The 19469-nt window shown below is 33.1% G+C and overlaps 1 protein-coding gene across 1 annotated transcript in view; it reads right to left on the bottom strand.

Annotated features, from left to right (window-relative positions):
• LOC134725285 (myocardin-related transcription factor B-like) overlaps positions 1-19469 on the bottom strand; it is a 72010-nt gene that overhangs the window by 49983 nt on the left and 2558 nt on the right. Inside the window, exon 2 of the mRNA XM_063588972.1 lies at positions 18897-18967. The gene's annotated coding sequence lies outside the window, so the exon portion shown is untranslated. The remainder of the gene's footprint in view (positions 1-18896; positions 18968-19469) is intronic.

Consider the following 19469-nt stretch of genomic DNA (forward strand, 5'->3'; position numbering starts at 1 on the left):
GTAGAAGTGTCATTTATGCGTAACCAATATTATCAGATTACTACATGGCATTTTTCATATCGCATGTATTAACAGCCCTAGGTTCAATATCAGCCTAAGAGCCGCATGGCTCGACGGCTGATATTGACCGAGGGCTGATAATACATGCGATATGAAAAATGACATGTTATGATCTTTTTATCCTATGCTTCAAAGATGGAGAAAAATCACAGATTCATATATTGATCCTTTTACTTGGTTTCCAAATAGAAGTTCAAAGAGTGAAAAGTTCACGGACGTTGGATCCCAAACTTAATACATTCGATATGAAATCTTTCTATCATATGCCTCAGCAGAGAAGACAAACATTTAGATATTGACGAAACATCAAAAAAATAATTCAAAAATATACATAATGAACACTGTTTGGAAAAGTCAACTTTTTTTTAAAAGTAACTTTCTAACGAATTATGTTTGAAACTTTTAAAAAAGGCATTTAATTAATAATTTTATTGTTGTTTTTTTGTTTGTTTGGGTTTTTTTTATTATTATTTTACAAAATATACTTTCTAACATCCAAATAATTGTTTTGTACACTACTTTGTAATGTTTTTCAGTGAAAACATAGCATTGAGGTGTATTTTCCAGAGTTTGCAGAGTTTCACCGGAATGCCATGTGATAACATTACGGAAAGGCATATGATAACACTCGAAGCATGTGATAAACTTTTCATATCAGCCCCCTAATAACCAATTCGAAAAATATGGAATTTATGTTAATTTAATGCTATTATCATACAGTAAAAATCATATGTTATTTAGTCTAAGTATATGATAACTTCTTTTATTATACCTCAGTTATCATTTTCTGTATAAAATAAGTACACAATATTTTCACTATTTTTCAAATTACAAGCTTTAAACTATTGAACCAGTAAAAAATTTCCAACTATTGGACCTTTGTGAAACTATTTGACCACAAGCATCATTTTTTTCGCAGAATTTTAAATGCAGCTATGCGATTGGAGGATTTTGAAAAAAAACGCAGGAGTAACGCATCATGTTTTACCTATTGTATCTATTAAAGGTTTGACGTAGCTTTTAAGCATATGAAAATATCTATGAAGTCAACTTTATGGTTTGGTTTCTTCTTTTCAATATAACGTTAGTTGATTTATCAAGGCCATTTATCGTCTGTTGTCTATTTCGATATAATAAAACACTTACTGACTGGATATTCGTGGAATAGTAAGTTTATTGTCCCTTGGATACAACAATTGTCCTCGACTACACCTAACGACAATAGTTGCTCCTTGGGACAATAAACTTACTATTCCACTCATACTCAGTCAATAAGTATACACTATTTTATAACTAAAGAGTACAAAAATTAGTCATCTCTGGACCTGTTCAATAGTTAAACCCTTATACTAGTGGAGGTCTATTCAGATGTGTTTAATATATAATACTCTGTCATATACATTCAGATTGGGGACTTTCAATCAGATGTCTCTATAATCTCAGCAAAAGAACACTTTCAACAACTCTCTGAGAGATAAATTGGTAAAATGTATACAATAGGACATCGCCAGACAGACAGAATAACAAACAGAAGAAGACACAGACCAGAACAAATATTGATCATCTACACAAGGAGGGCATAAAAATATAAAAGACCATAAAAAAAAAATTAATGGCCCCTTATGTAAAACAATCTTGTCATAGTTTCAAAATACCAAAACTTGTGACTTTCACGTTGCATATATCAAATATTCTTCCATATTTTGTCTACTTTATATGATAGTTTATAAAACTTACATTGCATGCATTTGAGAGCAAATATTGACCTTATTTAAAATTTCATCTATCAAAACAATACTGAGACTGTTCAATCTACAAACACACGAGGAAGTAAAATAACAAATGTATTTAACAATGTACAGACTGCAAGCTTTCCTTCCTGTCATATTCATTAAAAACATCTAAATTCTATTTAAAAATCAACCATTCATTGTTAATATAGCATTTATATAAGACATTTTAAAGAAATTTATCTACACTATATAGGGAAGTAATCAGTTAATTCAATTTCAATCTTTCATTTCAACATATTGTAGTAGTTCTTTAACTTGTTGTTTAATGACACAATACAAATAAAGTGGGAATGTGTTCATGGGACACTATGTGTTACACAAATGATGCTTCTGATTACATATCATATAGAGTGGGGTGCTCATTTTCGCCACATCTTTCCATGTTTTCTACAGTTTATGGTCAGGTCTAAATGTTTTTGAAGTATACTGATATTTCTATATGAAGATAACTTCAGATGCAAAATATTCTTAAGCTTGAAAACGGGTTTGTTTAAAAAAAAATCATCTGAAATGTTAGATTAAAGGGTGTATGAAATATCCGGATGTTTTGTCAATGGGGGACACATATTCGCCGTTTTTACACATCTTTTTAAAACCAAATAACCGCAGCTTTTACCAATTTTTATCAAATGAATTGCATTATAGATGAATAGCAGACATTTCGAAGGTGTAAAGAATTCAAAATTAGGGCATTCAGTCAAATATTTACTTAGAAATACGTTTTTTATTCAGGAAATTGTCCGAAAATCGTTGTCCGTTTTTCTGTCATTTTCGGTAGGAGCCGCAATTTCATCTCAGTTTAAAAAAATATCATATTTGTTATAAAAATATAATTTACCGGTACATTTCTTCCATTTCAGCCATCCTTTGAAGTTTTTACACATCAAAATCCTAAAACGGCGAAATTGTGTCCCCGGCGAAAATGAGCACCCCACTCTATAGATATAAAAGGACATAACTGAGGAATAGTAAAAGTGATGCTACCCAAATTTATATGTGGCAATAAGTATTGTGTATAAGTATCTTAACATTTTGGTTAAGGCAAACTAAAGTTAGAAAACAGAAACGAAACAAAATTTTCCATTTGTAAAGGGGCGTATTCATACTCGGGTACAGCTGGGGCATAAAATCTGTGAGTGCTGGATTTTCCAATATCAAAGATTTGGGTAATTTTACGGTGGAAGATTCCCATGGATCTTCATCATTGTTCTTCTCCAAAAATAATAGAACTGCACATGTGATTGTCATTGCAGGCAAAATTATAGGATATTTTTTATATCTTCATCTAAATGTTATTCTTCCAAATTAAAAATTGCCTGATATTGTGCATTATCCACTTAAAATTTAAAGCGTGTAGCACAAGTGCCAAGAAAACTCCAACGTTTACTAGTTGCCTGGAAACATTTGAGATTCAATGCAGTGGTGGATACAAGGGGGGAGTAACCGTCTAAGGGGGTTGGAACATCTTTTTTGGGGTGATCAATGCATTTGAATGGGGACATACAGTTTGAAACCCCCTTTTCTCCTGAGTTAGGAACACCCTTTTAAATAAGGCTGGATCTACCGCTGCAATGATAAAATGATTTAAAGTTTACACCAGTTTACAGTAACAGTGTATATATATTAATACAATGATCTACATACTTTTTGTTTCATTTTTTTTTACATTGAAAGCTTTACCTATTAATCAGAATGTGTATCAACCAAGCAACTGCAAGCCAAACATTGGAAGAATCAGTGCTTCCAATTTATTTTTTCAATTAACAGGAAGGAAAGCAAAAATCATTTAATTAGGTCATTATATTTCCAACTAGCAGTCCTAGATCTAAAATCCAAATAATAAACTGCCATCAGTAAGATTCTATTGTTAATTTATTTGTTTAGTTTTGACTGAAATTTTCATAAAATAAATAAATAGGAAATGGGTATGCCCCAGGTTGCATATCATATAAAGTTATAAAGGGACACAATGCAACTGATGAACGGTTAGAGTGACACCACCCTTATTTGTACTTGATCTGAGTTTTTGTGGTAATAAGTATGGTGTATAAAGTTCATGACATTTAGTTTAGGTAACAGTAGTATACCGCTGTTCAAAACTCATAAATCCATGGACAAAAAACAAAATCAGGGTAACAAACCAAAACCGAGGGAAACGCATTAAATATAAGAGGAGAACAACGACACAACACCGAAACCCAACATACACAGAAACGGACCAAGCATCAGACAAAACACAACGAGAATAACAAATATAACATGAAAACCAAATTCATGAATTTGGGATAGACAAGTACCGTGCCACGTCTTATCTCAATATCTCAAAAATAAGAGAAAATACAAACGACTCAACGTTAAAATGCAACACACACAGAAACGAACAATAATATAACAAGTTTAAGTTAGAGAGCGAAAAAAAAAATAAAATAGCAATTTTTCCATTTATGAAGGGTCATAATTCTAGAACGGTTAAAGTGATGCCATCAAAATTCACACTTGATCTGTGTTTTGTGATAATAACCATTGTGAATTAAGTTTCATAATATTTGGTTGAGGCAAACTAAAGTAGGCTGCAGTAACTAAAAGCATTTTTTCATTTACAAAGAGGCACGACTCTAAAATAGTTAAAGTGTTGATTCGGGGCATAAAAAATTAAGACACAATGAACTTGATGTAAAATTAAGGGTAACCAGTTACTGATTCTTTATCAGACCAGTCTGCAAGGGGTGTAAGTACATTCATTAAGACATACAGCTGAATTCAGAAATTCAAAAATGATTAATTAATATATTTCAACATGACAAGAAAGACAATAGTAGTTGTTATTTTGAAAGCCAAACAGCACCCTTTACATAGATTACTAGAAGGTGATTTTTTAAATTGATATCAAGTCAATTGCAAAATATAATTTTTAAAGCAATAGTTTTTTATTTGCATATTAACAATCCTGCTTAGTGCTAGGTTTGTCCTTTTAAGATTTACTAAGTTTTGAAGGTGTGATACCACCAAATCATGGTACGTCACATCCGGTTGCATACGAAAGTAGGTCTAAAAATATATTCCCTTGAATTTGACCGTTGTAGGTAATTAATCCTACATTTTATTGCAGTAAAACTATTTCTGTGTCATAAACATATGTCTTGGGTATTTCAAAACACCATTATTTTTTATTTGTGATTTCTATAGAAAATTTTGTAATCTTGAGGTTACATGGTGACTAAACCTTGTACACAGATAGAATAAGGGGAGAAAGGAGTAAGTTCGGTAAGGGCCATATTTGGCCGGGTTTTGGCCCCAATTATAAAGTTCATAGTAACAAGACAATACATGTTTTAAGTTGCCTTAAAGACATGTTAGAAAGTTAAACAGAACAGTTTTTGTCAAAGTTTAATTATAACACGTTGATTTTTACATCCAAAAAAGGTCAAGATAAGGGATTTTGGTGAAATTTGACAAAATCAGCTGGATTTCAACCAAATAAAGGACCAGGAAACATATAGCGCAGGCGTCGACAAGCTTAAGATTCAAATAAGACATGTGAAATGTCTTCACAAACATTGTTTTTAAAAATCTTTGTTGTCGACGTATGCGCTCTATGGTTCCTGTCCAATAATCTATGGAAATTTACCCATATTCATTGATTTTTTCGTGAAAAATTAACATTAGTACAACTTGTGACGTCATAATGAAACGCAGAAACGTAAAATTTTCAACAAAATGGTTTATATCGTAGCTAGTCAATGTATTAGCTATACTTTATCGTGATATTGGTCGATAAATCCGAAATTGAAATTTACGCTATAAAAGTGGGCCATTTTAGGACCTTATCGAACATACTCCTTTGATTGGTTAACTTCCAATGATGGTTATTTTCTTATATGCAATGAAATGTTATGTGAAACTTTTTCTATAGAAGTGGACAGGATAAAACTTTACTCATGCCAAGTATTTCTTTATTTGAAACAAAGATAAATTCTGCACAATTTTTTGAAAAGTGCAAATTTAACAAAGATTAATAGGGGAAAATCAATGGTGGTATTACACCTAAAATAGATCATTTTTAAAATTTCAGACATTGAACCAAATTCCTAAAGAACTATAATATTGAATTTTGAAGTGTTAATTTATGTCCTAAATGTCTTGACATCTAGTTTTCCTCCCAAAACATCTGTATATCTAATAAACTCAGTTTTTTCCTTCATGCTATATTTATAAAGGAGTAAGTTTGATAAGTACTATATTAGGCCTAGTCAAGAATGTGTCCAAAGTACACGGATGCCCCACTCGCACTATCATTTCCTTTGATCAATGGACTGTGAAATTCTTTTAAAAATCTTATTTGACATGCAAATTAGAAAGATCGTATCATAGGGAACATGTGTACTAAGTTTCAAGTTGATTGGGGTTCAACTTCATCAAAAAGTACCTGGACCAAAAAATTTAACCTGAAACTCCCACTTTCATTTTCTATGTTTAGTGGACTGTGAAATTGGGTTCAAAAGTCTAATTTTGCTTTAAAATTAGAAAGATCATATCATAAGCAACAAGTGTACTAAGTTTCAAGTAGATTGGACTTCAGCTTCATCAAAAACTACCTTGACAAAAAAATTAACCTGAAGCGGGACAGACGGACTAATGGAAGGATGCACAGACAAATGGAAGGACGCACAGACGGACAAAAAGACGGATGCACAGACCAGAAAACATTATGCCCCTCTACTGTCGTAGGTGGGGCATAAAAAATAAGCCAAATGTTTCAAGGTAAAATAAATAAAAAATATGACCATGGGACACAGATGGATGCTTGCATATAACTTTACAAAGGGACATAACTAGAGAACTGTATTCTGTACAAGTGATGCCACCCAAATTCAAACTGTGTGTCAGTTTCATTTGGTTGAGGCAACTACATTTGTAAGTAAGTATTCAGCAATTTTTCCATTTGTTAAGTGGCATAACTCTAGAATGGTTAAAGTGACAGTGATGCCACCGAATTTCAAAGAAGTATGCCCAGGAAGACTCTTGTTAGGCCTTGAAAAATAACACTTTTACAAATTTGTCAAAAATGTAATTATTTTAGCTATTTATAGGAAAGAAAAATATTTCTGTTCCATAAATATGGACTGTTTTTGACAATACAATGCATATGCATCAGGCAATAACATCATGAATTTGTGCAATATGAATAAATCTTCACAATTTCAGCATTTTTGATAATTTTATGACGGTTTTCGTCTAAATTGAAAGTGACCATGTAGTCTTATTATCTAAATATACCCATTATGTTGTATTTGATGATAATATGTAACATATATATACAACTCGTCTAAACATCAACCCAACAATGTTAGATCTGTAAATTTGCTTTCGCAAATTTTTGGTTCTTCCCTCGCCGAATTCGAACCCATGCTACTGTGATATCGTGACACCAAATCGCCTGCACTGCAGCCGTCCCGCTAGACCACACGACCACCTGGGCTCTCAAAAAAAGAGCTTTCGGTGGGCATGTGTTACCTCTCCACGTCAGTTTTAATCTAGCGGCGTACTACAGTACATGATATATAAGGCATGAAGATGTTATTGTTACAGATCAGCTAAATTATCTATAGTAAAGGATCCTACAAATTAATGTAATATACAGTCACAGAAAATAATTATATTCATAAGTACGTCTGAGTCAGTGACAACTCTACAACAGATGTATCCATCGGATCGCCATCAATGATGGTGATACATGGCTGTGTACATAATGTATATACAACTCGTCTAAACATCAACCCAACAATGTTAGATCTGTAAATTTGCTTTCGCAAATTTTTGGTTCTTCCCTCGCCGGGATTCAAACCCATGTCTAGCGGGACAGCTGCAGTGCAGGCGATTTGGTGTCACGATATCACAGTAGCATGGGTTCGAATCCCGGCGAGGGAAGAACCAAAAATTTGCGAAAGCAAATTTACAGATCTAACATTGTTGGGTTGATGTTTAGACGAGTTGTATATACATTATGTACACAGCCATGTATCACCATCATTGATGGCGGTCCAATGGATACATCTGTTGTAGAGTTGTCACTGACTCAAGAGGTATATATATATATATATATACAACTCGTCTAAACATCAACCCAACAATGTTAGATCTGTAAATTTGCGAAAGCAAATTTTTGGTTCTTCCCTCGCCGGGATTCGAACCCATGCTACTGTGATATCGTGACACCAAATCGCCTGCACTGCAGCCGTCCCGCTAGACCACACGACCACCTGGGCTCTCAAAAAAAGAGCTTTCGGTGGGCATGTGTTACCTTTCCACGTCAGTTTTAATCTAGCGGCGTACTACAGTACATGATATATAAGGCATGAAGATGTTATTGTTTACAGATCAGCTAAATTATCTATAGTAAAGGATCCTACAAATAGGTTAAGACTGAACATCTGAAAAAGGAAGTTTAGGGGTATATTTGATTGATTTTTCATATATAAGCTTGAATTTGTGCGTCTTTAATGACCAAATCAGTTCAAATATTATACTTAAACAGATCGGACAGATGGCATGGACAGTCCCACATTGAAACCACTAAATTCCCTGTCAGCTGCATTTCTTGCCAAAAATCATAATTCATGTTTATTGTTACATCAATATAAAATAAATGGAGAATGTGTCCCCATGGACACAGTTGATGCCCTGCTTGCATACAACATAATAAAGGAACATAACTGAAGAACGATAAAAGTGATGTTACCCAAATTTGTACTTGATCTGAGTTTTGTGGTAATAACTATTGTGTATAGGTCTCATGTTTGGTTGGGACAAATTAATGTTACAGAACGAAACTAAAAATTTTGCATTTCTTTCAATGTACAAATGTATAACCAGGTGTTCCGCAGTGCACAGCTTTATACGATCGCATTGGTCGAACAGTTGGGGCAAATTTGATCAAATATTAAAGCTTGATACTGTAATATCTGCGATTATTCCGGGACTAGTATATGAGTATAAAGTCTTAAAGAACAAATTGAATAAATATTACTTGCCAAAGAAGAACAAACATCATGCCAGGTATTTATTTTTAAAAATGAAGCCATTTAGAGATGAATACACAGTAACATATGTAACGAGACTGAGAGAAAAGGCACATGCGTGTGAGTTTGAAGCTACATGCGATGAAAGAATATTGGAACATTGTATTCAAACCATAACCAATCAGGATTTGATAAAGAGGGCTATAAGCAAAGGATGGAATTTAGATAAATTTGTGGAAGAAGCAGGACAGATGGAAGACACATGTTTACAGATGAAGGATATGAAAGGAGATCCCAGAGACATCGGTACGTTGTCAGCAAATAAAATCCAAAGCGACAGGTCAGGCTATAGGGCACATGATTTTGAAGAAGATTGCGGTTATTGTGGATTTGATCATGGGGAGGGAAGAAAATGTCCTGCATATGGTAAACAATGTAGAAATTGTGAAAAATACAATCATTTTGCGTCAGTATGCAGAACGGAAAAGAAAAAACAACAGTACAGAGCTGGCAATTTTAGACGAGGAGAAAGAAGTGTGAAGAAATCATCGGAAGATAAAAATGAGACAGATTCGAATACAGACATATCAGATTATGATGAAGATGAAGATTATTTTGGAGAAACGATCAAACATATAATGAAAATACGACAGGTAAAGACCATACAAGGCATAAGAGATATAGAAAAAACAGTGACGGTAAGAATAGATGACGTAGATGTGAGGGTGGAACCTGACAGTGGAGCTGATGTAAATGTAATGGATGAAAATCAATTTGTAAAATTTCAAAGTAAAACATACGGCAGTCCAGTATTAGAAAAGAGTAAAATCAAGTTGAGCACACTGCAAAATTCATTACCAATCAAGGGAGAATTTACAACTATCATAAGAAACAAAACATGTGGAACAGAGGCAAAATTCGTTGTTGTAAAAGGAAAAATCAATTCTCCACCATTAATTAGTAAATCCACTTTGATTGAGCTAGGGATGATACAGATAAGAACTGATGGTTCTTTTGTGAAGAAAAACAAATTGAGAATACCAGACAGTGAACCAACTTTCAACTCCGAGAAACATAATCAAGTCACACCAGGACTCCAAATAGCCAATAAAGAAGTTAACTTATTAAGAAAACCCATCAAGAAAACACAGCAAATATCAAAGTTAAAAAAGAAAACTGATACATATACAGAAAAGAAGCAGGAGATTCATAGAAGATATCACTCAAACTTAAATGAGGGGATGAATGAAAGAGACAGACAATGCAAAGAGAAACTCAAAGGATATGGTGAAAACAGAAACAGGAAGATTAAGAAAATGGGCCCCCCGCAAGACATGCGCGGGAGGGGGCAGTGGACATACAGAATTATGGGCCCCCCGCAAGACAGGCGCGGGAGGGGGCGGATAAAGAGAACTTTGGAAAAGTCAGGAAACCAGGACTGAAACATAAAGCAGAAGAACCAGGAGACTGATACATAGTGAACATTCGAGAGACTATTATAATTTATACAAATTGAGAAAGTGAAAATCTATATTATATATTTATTACAAAAACATTATTAATGAACAATACAGAGACTGTGATAATTTACTTAATGTAATCATACTTTATTTTACACATTTTAATTTAAATTTATAAAGTCATTTTCCAATTCAAAGTTAAGGAGGAATGTAATATCTGCGATTATTCCGGGAACGTCACGCACAAACCTTCGGACTTTTACTTGTTACGTAACGTCGCTACGGCGATACCAATTGTATATTTTGTAGCCATTATTAAATTACTATCTGAACCATCAAGTCTTGCTTCCGATCTTTCAGATACTGTCTGAATTTGGATTGTGATCAAATTTTTGACATAATATAGGTTTTTGTCACAATATAAATGTGGTCAAAGATCTAACAAATCTATTGCACAATACACCAAAATTCAACTTATTCTGTATTTTATGGTAAAAAGCATTGTGTATAAGTTTCATAACATTTGGTTGAGGCAACTTAAGTTAGAGAACGAAAACTAAAAGATTGCATTGTTTTCGATTTCCTCGAATGACAGACGGACAAGGGTAAAATTGTATGCCCCCCTGCTACGGTGGGGTATAATCAAAGTGATGGATATCACTCATGGAAAGATTAGAACAGTAGTTTGAATTATTTCATATTAAGGTATGGTGGGGGAAAATTAACATTTATAAAGCACTATTGCTGAAAATTGCATTTACAGCAGGTCTTCAGAAGAAAACTTGTTTTTCCAGTATGTGAATAAAGGTGCTCAAATTAAATAATATGGGTCTCTAAATTTGCACAATTTTATTTAAACTGCAGTTTATATCTAATCGAAATTGTGTTGCCGGTTTTGAACATGTTTCAAAAAAACAAAAAAATACAAAAATTCTTCTAGTAAATGTTACCAAATATCCTTGGAGATTCACTTTTTGTCGAGTATCGAGTTGCGAGTTAAGAAAATCGAGTTGCAAGTTACGAAAGTCGAGTTGCGAGTTATAAAAGTCGAGTTGCGAGTTACGAAAGTCGAGTTGCGAGTTGCGAAAGTCGAGTTGCGAGTTACAAAAGTCGAGTTGCGAGTTACAAAAGTCGAGTTGCGAGTTAAGAAAGTCGAGTTGCGAGTTACCAAAGTCGAATTGCGTAAAAAATACGGAAACTAAAATATTTTAATTTTTTGGCGTAACTGTATAACATTTTGGAATGATGATTGCTTATACATGTAGAATTGTGCATAGTATTGTTGATTAATGTTATGGTTTGGACTTTATCTGAGTCTCTCGTAAACATAAATTGGACTAGATAATAACTACGTATAGTATTTTCTGATAGCCTTTTGAAATACAGCAGATGGCTTGGAGTTTAATTATTTTTAAATTTCATACACAGCACCGTCATATTAAACGTAAAGGGAGATAGCAACTAAAATATAGTTCTTGTATGTAAAACACCCCTACTGCAGATTTCGTTTAAAGTGGGCTTTTGGGGGTAGCTGCAGAGCCGGGCAATATTAGTTAGGGATCGCAAAATGTGTTGTCTAATACATTGGCTAGAGTTTAAAGGGATATGATGGGCGTGAATAAAACCAGTTAAAACCCGCCACATTTTTGTGTCTTCCCTAAGTCTGGAACCTTTAGCCTTTGTTGCTCTTGTATATGTTTTAATTTTGGTTCATCTTTATATTTAGCAGCATAGAATGGCGTCTATTTTCTTGATCTATCTAATATTGTGTGTATGGGCCTGCTCAGGGCTCCCTCTAGGTGTGTGTTATTTTGCTGTGTTGTAGACCCAATGACCTTTGGTTGTTTTCTGTTTATTCAATATTTAAAAATTTAGGTAATATGACATCTCCCTCGGTTTATCTTAATTTCTCTATTAAAGCATATCATTGCAGGGGCGGGTCCAGCCATATTAAAAGGGGGTTCCAACTATATGCTCCAATTCAAATGCATTGATCGGCCAAAAAAAGGGGTTCCAACCCCCGGACCCCCCCCCCCCCCCCCCCCCTAAACCCGCCAATGCATTGAGGGAAAGAAATTCAAAAGCAACTAATCTAAACTCAATAACCCTAAGAGTTATCGATTTGAAAGTATACACTTTGTCGAAGTTTTAATCGTCCCTTATTAAATAAAAAATGGGAATAGATTTAACAGAAACATTTAAAAATAATGTACTATTAAATCGCAATTTTACAATAAGCACGGTCTAAACCAAACAAAAAGTTATCAATTTAAAACTTACCAAAGTCGTATTTCCCTCTTTCTTTACCCTACAAGAAACTTTCCTAGGATCCGTGGATTGCGGAAATTCATTTACATCAAAAACGTGAACGTAAATTAATGACGTCATGTGTTAAAACAGTTATTGGACAATCAAATCGGTATATAGAAGTTAATCTGCACGCTCATGATGACCCTTTAACCCGAACTCCTACGTCGTTCGGGTTAATAAGGGTCACTTGAGCTGTGCAGCTTAACTTCTATATACCAACTTGCTTGGTCAATAACTATAACTTGTTTGCTGCAAATCCTTATCTTCAAACGCATTGGCCGTTCGTTATTTAGCGATAGTCTACACACATATCGTTGTTTAATGACTTGTGATGTATGATCCAAAATAATGATTAATAAGTCCATACGAAATTCCAATGAGCAAACTATTTTCTCAATGTTTTTTTAATGTGTTATAGTTGGCGCGAGATGCAGAATTTCCTTTACTATTCTATTTTTAGGATTATTTGTTTACGAAAGGTAATTTATGGTCAGATCGGTTCTTTTTATGTTGTAGTGACTGTGTAAACGCATTGGATTAAATAAGACCGATCTCGTCCATTTATGATACATTATTTTTGCATGAACCCCCTAAGGGGTTCATGCTTATATATTGGCGAGTTTTGGATGTGTCTATGGGCCACTCTATATCTCAGTCTCTGCCGGAAGTCAGAATAAAATTCTCGGAACGCCTCTAAAGCTTTCAGTCATTTATACAGGTCTTAACAGGTTGTTAACTACGTTTTGATATTGTCCCTTGATGACCCTTGACGACGCAATTATATTTGTTTTAAAACGACTACTGTACACTGTGTGTATCTGGGTCAATTATAACGTGGTATTGTCTGTTGTCTCGATAACATGTAAACTAATTTTGTTTGAAGATTTAACCACGGGATACTTCTGAATTAAGATATTCTTTGGCAAAATTAGGTTTCTCTGTAGAATGTTTGAAATGATCTAAATAAAATCCGAAAATCCTTAAAATTTGAGACGTTTTATGAGACCAAAATAAGTCTCTTCATAACAGGTCCCAATCAATTGCTTGCCACAGGTTTCACCGCATACAACATCTACCATGAGTAAAGACAGCTTCAAATACGAGTTGAGAATATAAAGGCATTCATGTAGGAAACAAAATATAAAGATAATGATAAAAATTATGAAAGATATTATAAATGCATACAGAATTCAAGATTATAAAGGAAACTGAGTGCATAAATTTACATTGCGAAAGGTTTGTGTAATTTGCATAAGTCATTCGGTTAGTAGAAATTAGAATTTGCCAAAGGATTGGTAAAATTATGTACATTCCCAAGTAATAAATAAAATAGTCGAGCTTTGAAATAACTATTCAAATAGAAGCTGTAAATATATACTTTCAACTGGCTTCTTCTATTCACAGTTAACTATTTCAATTCAACAGCAAACACAAATTCAGCAACAATCTTTTGGTGACCCGGCAGTCAGCAGTCTTAGGTTCATGTATTGCTTTTCTTTTTTTTAAAGAAAGCAACTTGTTTTTTAAATGCTTTCAGAACTTAAACTTATATTAGACTATAATATTATAAATAAGTATCACATATGAAATTGAGAATGGAAATGGGGAATGTGTCAAAGAGACAACAACCTGACCAAATAAAAAAACAACAGCAGAAGCTAGGTCACCAACAGGTCTTCAATGTAGCGAGAAATTCCCGTACCCGGAGGCGTCCTTCAGCTGGCCCCTAAACAAATATATACTAGTTCAGTGATAATGAACGCCATACTAATTTCCAAATTGTACCCAAGAAACTAAAATTAAAATAATACAAGACTAACAAAGACCAGAGGCTGCTGACTTAGGAAAGGCGCAAAAATGCGGCGGGGTTAAACATGTTTGTGAGATCTCAACCCTCCCCTATACCTCTAACCAATGTAGAAAAGTAAACGCATAACAATACGCACATTAAAATTCAGTTCAAGAGAAGTCCGAGTCTGATGTCAGAAGATGTAACCAAAGAAAATAAACAAAATGACAATAATACATAAATAACAACAGACTACTAGCAGTTAACTGACATGCCAGCTCCGACTTCAATTAAACTGACTGAAAGATTATGATTTCATCATATGAACATCAGGCACAATCCTTCCCGTTAGGGGTTTAGTATCATACCATCATAACTGTTTCAATTCCCATAATCACGGGATTAACTAAGTTCGGATACATGCATGTTTTGTTTATCAAATGTAAATCAAACCTGAAAATTCGGTGTACACAATATTTTTGTAACTCGCAACTCGACTTTTGTAACTCGCAACTCGACTTTTGTAACTCGCAAATCGACTTTCCTAACTCGCAACTCGACTTTCGTAACTCGCAACTCGACTTTCGTAACTCGCAACTCGACTTTCTTAACTCGCAACTCGACTTTTGTAACTCGCAACTCGACTTTTGTAACTCGCAACTCGACTTTTGTAACTCGCAACTCGACTTTTGTAACTCGCAACTCGACTTTTGTAACTCGCAACTGGACTTTTGTAACTTGCAACTCGACTTTTGTAACTCGCAACTCGACTTTTGTAACTCGCAACTCGACTTTCGTAACTCGCAACTCGACTTTCATAACTCGCAACTCGACTGTTGTAACTCGCAACTCGACTTTCTTAACTCGCAACTTGCAACTCGACGATAAGAAATCCTCATCATGAGAATCGACTTTCCTAACTCGCAACTCGACTTTCGTAACTCGCAACTCGACTTTCGTAACTCGCAACTCGACTTTCTTAACTCGCAACTCGACTTTTGTAACTCGCAACTCGACTTTTGTAACTCGCAACTCGACTTTTGTAACTCGCAACTCGACTTTTGTAACTCGCAACTGGACTTTTGTAACTCGCAACTCGACTTTTGTAACTCGCAACTCGACTTTTGTAACTCGCAACTCGACTTTCGTAACTCGCAACTCAACTTTCATAACTCGCAACTCGACTGTTGTAACTCGCAACTCGACTTTCTTAACTCGCAACTTGCAACTCGACGATAAGAAATCCTCATATCCTTGTAAGACATAAATTTAGACCAACAGCTAAAAGCTTTAAAGTGCCAACAAAAATAATCTAAAAAATGTTGTTTTGGGGCATTTTGTAAGTTGAAACAGAGGTTATATGGCATTGAACATTAAAAGTTTTAGAGTGCCTTTTGATCAAATTTTAATGTATTTTTCAACACAGGGCATTTTCAATTTTATTTTTCAACCTGAACTAAATAAAAAACTAATGTTATTGAAATGTGGATTCTTTCTTGATTGCAAAAATATATATTTACTTCTAACAAAAATTCAAATGACTAAAATAGACATAATAATTGACGGGAAATAAACTGATAAACAATATGTTTTTTTATAATTAAAAGTTTATAAATTTTAAAACTGTTTCCAGCCAATTCCTGATAAAAAAGTGAACTAATCTAAATTGTTGATTAATTACAGATGATTATTGGAAATTTATTAAGTACATTATAGGCCATACTTGAATACCTTTTATATATTCATATTTATATTTCATTTTTTTTAAGATCTTGCTTATCCATTAATCCTTTATCTTTCAGATATAATTTACAGAATTACTTTATGTAATGTAGATCAAAAGTAATTGGCAATAAATAAATCTATCATCCTTATAAATATCAAACAAATAATACACACATTTGTGTAATCAATTATGAGTTCAAATACTTGTGTATTAAGAATTAGATGTATATTGGAGTGGTCTACAATTATGTAAGACTGATGTAGATAGGTAATGTGGTCAATTTGATTGGCAGTTTAGGAGGTGGGGCATTGTAATTAAAAGTCCACCTTGTCCCTGATTGTTAAGTGATAATGACAGTTGTCGATCATACTAGTTGAATCAATACCCACTTACCTAATCAAAATGTTTTTAAAAAAGCCTGCACATCAACACACATAATGACATACATTCTTGAATGAACTGCTCCAATAATATACCCAGTTTTTTCAGTTTATTTGTGTATTAGGTGCACATACATGAGAACTATAGGGAACTATATTTTAGTGTGAATACATTTATTAACAGTAGCTAACCTGTCCTGTTGTTAGGGAGGGTGGTGCCTAAGTAAAGATATAGAACAAGTTATAATCTTTCCAAAAACCAAAGATTCATAAATCTTCCAAAAAAGAAACTTTAAAATTTCAAAAAAACATGTATCCTGGAATTTGGCTGAAATTTTTCAACAGGTGGTAATTTGTCATTTAAAATTAATTAAACATTAATTAGTGTTTAGAAAGGACAAGTCTGTTTTTTTTAAATGAGAAAAAAACAAGATATATGGCTACATTTAGAAACCAAATATTTTGTTTTCATCATACAATGAACAATTCTGAAGGTGTGAAAGAAGTTAATTCAGGTGAAGGCAGTTATGGTTCATTCCCTCTATTCCCACTTTTTTTATAACTGGTAAGAAAAGGTAAAATTTCATGTGGGAATAGGAGGAAAACTTGTGCAAACAAAGGATTAAACTGTACAAACATTTTTAATCAACTGTTAATTGACCAGTGATTTTTTTATTAGAACATGTAATAAGTTATTTTTCTGTATAAATTCTGTTTTTTTTTAAATAAAAGAAATATGAAAGAAATTAAAACAAATATAAGTTAATTATTTTATAACTTTTATAACACAAATTCAACTATAGATTAAAATTATACAACAGCATTAAATCAAATCACACATTGTAGCATGCACATTAGACAATCACTGTATATCCTTGAATTAAGTAGTGGTTCCAAAGGTTACTAGATCTTCATCGTAGATGATTGGAATTGCTGAGATTTTGGTTGGTGTTGTGTTCAAATTATTGATGGAGGCAGGACAGTTTGAAGTTGAACACTTCCAGTAAGTTCTTATGCCCCTTTTATTCTTTGCCTGGAACTTAAACCCACTGTGTACAATGTTTTGGTTCCCGATTCTGTTTGTAACAAACTTTACTTGTAGTTGTGCATTAGCCATTGTAACTGAATAATGTCTTGACTGGGCGAGGACCACAATTTATATCAATGTTTTATGCTTTGAAGTAAAGTTAATGGTTTTCACCAATTATTTTATACCTTTGATTATAGGTCCAAGTAATTATATTTTTAGAGTATACTTTTATTCCACATCTGAAGATTATACTTGGTTATAATATTATTTATATCACGATTTATTAGTACAGCAGACAATTTTTTAAGGTTACAACAGAGACATATATATGTGTATCATGGTATATATGTCTCTGGTTACAAATTCAAAAATTTAAAAATAAATCTACAAATTCAAAAATTTTAAAATAAATCTAACTCCAATCTATTTATCATAATTTTTCTTTATTTTCAAGTATTTCTTTGATGAAAAAAGAAACATATTACAAATAAACAAGGTATTATACCTGAACAGTGAACCAAATATGTTATACTTTGAAAAAAGTACAGGTAAATCTTAGGTGAAATTCTAATTATTAACCTTGATTGTTATAAAAACAAATTAATTATCAAAACATCTATTGTTATTTGCAAGTGGGAATAGAAGGAATAGTATTTTTTTTAAAGTGGGAATAGGAGGAAGACACCGCAGTTATCAATTGTCAATTTGACATGAAAACCTAAAGTTTACTTCATGTATTAGCACATCCTGAAAATTTCATAAGAACTTTTAAATTATCAGAACTAGATCTAATTTGTTAAAAGAAAACTTTAGGTGCTAACTGGGAATAATTCTGAACATTTCTAATTTTGATGATTTACAGTGAGCAGGTGATTGACAATATTACTAAATTATTGAGAAAAAATAATATATTTATTTCATTATAATTATAAAAAAAAATGCAGTGAAAATGGGTCAGGAAAGTGGGGCTTAAATTTTAATATGGAAAAATAAACACAACAAATGAAACTAAATTATAAGCATACATGTATCAGTATTAAAACAAATTCAGACCAAATTATGATGTGCACCAGTTTGAGCAGTTTTGTCATGCTTGTTCTGGTCCTAAAAACCACCTCAGCTACATTAATTTGAATAAGCTGGACCAACTATTGAGTAGGTTAACGAAATGGTTGACAAACTGAGATGTAATTATGAATGCAAGCTTTTATAATTTCAAACCTGATACTGTTGCATTTTTAGCATTAATAAAAACGTAGCTATCATTACTAAATTGACAGTGTAAATTAATAGTTAATAGTAAAGTGGAGCAAATAGTAATTTTCTTACCTTTATGAGGGAACTGTGTCCAGTCATGGTAAGTTCTTTCTAGATCTTTTTATGTATTGTGACAAAAACAACTGAAAAAATTCAAATCAGATTTAGAAATATTGTCTTAATTTAGCAGATATCAAATTAATTGAAATTTAGGAAATCATCAAACCCACTTTAAATTCTCCTGGTATGACTAAATGTGAAAAAAAATAAAAAGATAAAACAAATGTCTACATTTATACAATATACATGATATAAGAAAGATACATATGGCAAACTGTGATCAGCGAAAACCACTGGATTGCAGGTTCTGGCTTTGGACAAGCATATAATGAATTATGTAGAATTTAACATGTTTGTGAGTGTTTTACTAGTCTCCCAATAACCTATAACACTATTACAGTGGTGTAAACGCAAACTTGACAGCAAGACAACAAGAGTGAGCTTGTTGAAATATTTTGGCGGCTTTACTTATCAAAAATGAATTTATGTTGATACATTTGTAGCTTTTAATATGAAGTTTTTAGTATAAATATAACATAAACTTGACATTATCAATGATCCATGTAAATGAGGACAGGGTCAAAT

This window comes from Mytilus trossulus, chromosome 7 (genome assembly GCF_036588685.1).
Source record: "Mytilus trossulus isolate FHL-02 chromosome 7, PNRI_Mtr1.1.1.hap1, whole genome shotgun sequence".
Classification (NCBI taxonomy): Eukaryota; Metazoa; Mollusca; class Bivalvia; order Mytilida; family Mytilidae; genus Mytilus; species Mytilus trossulus.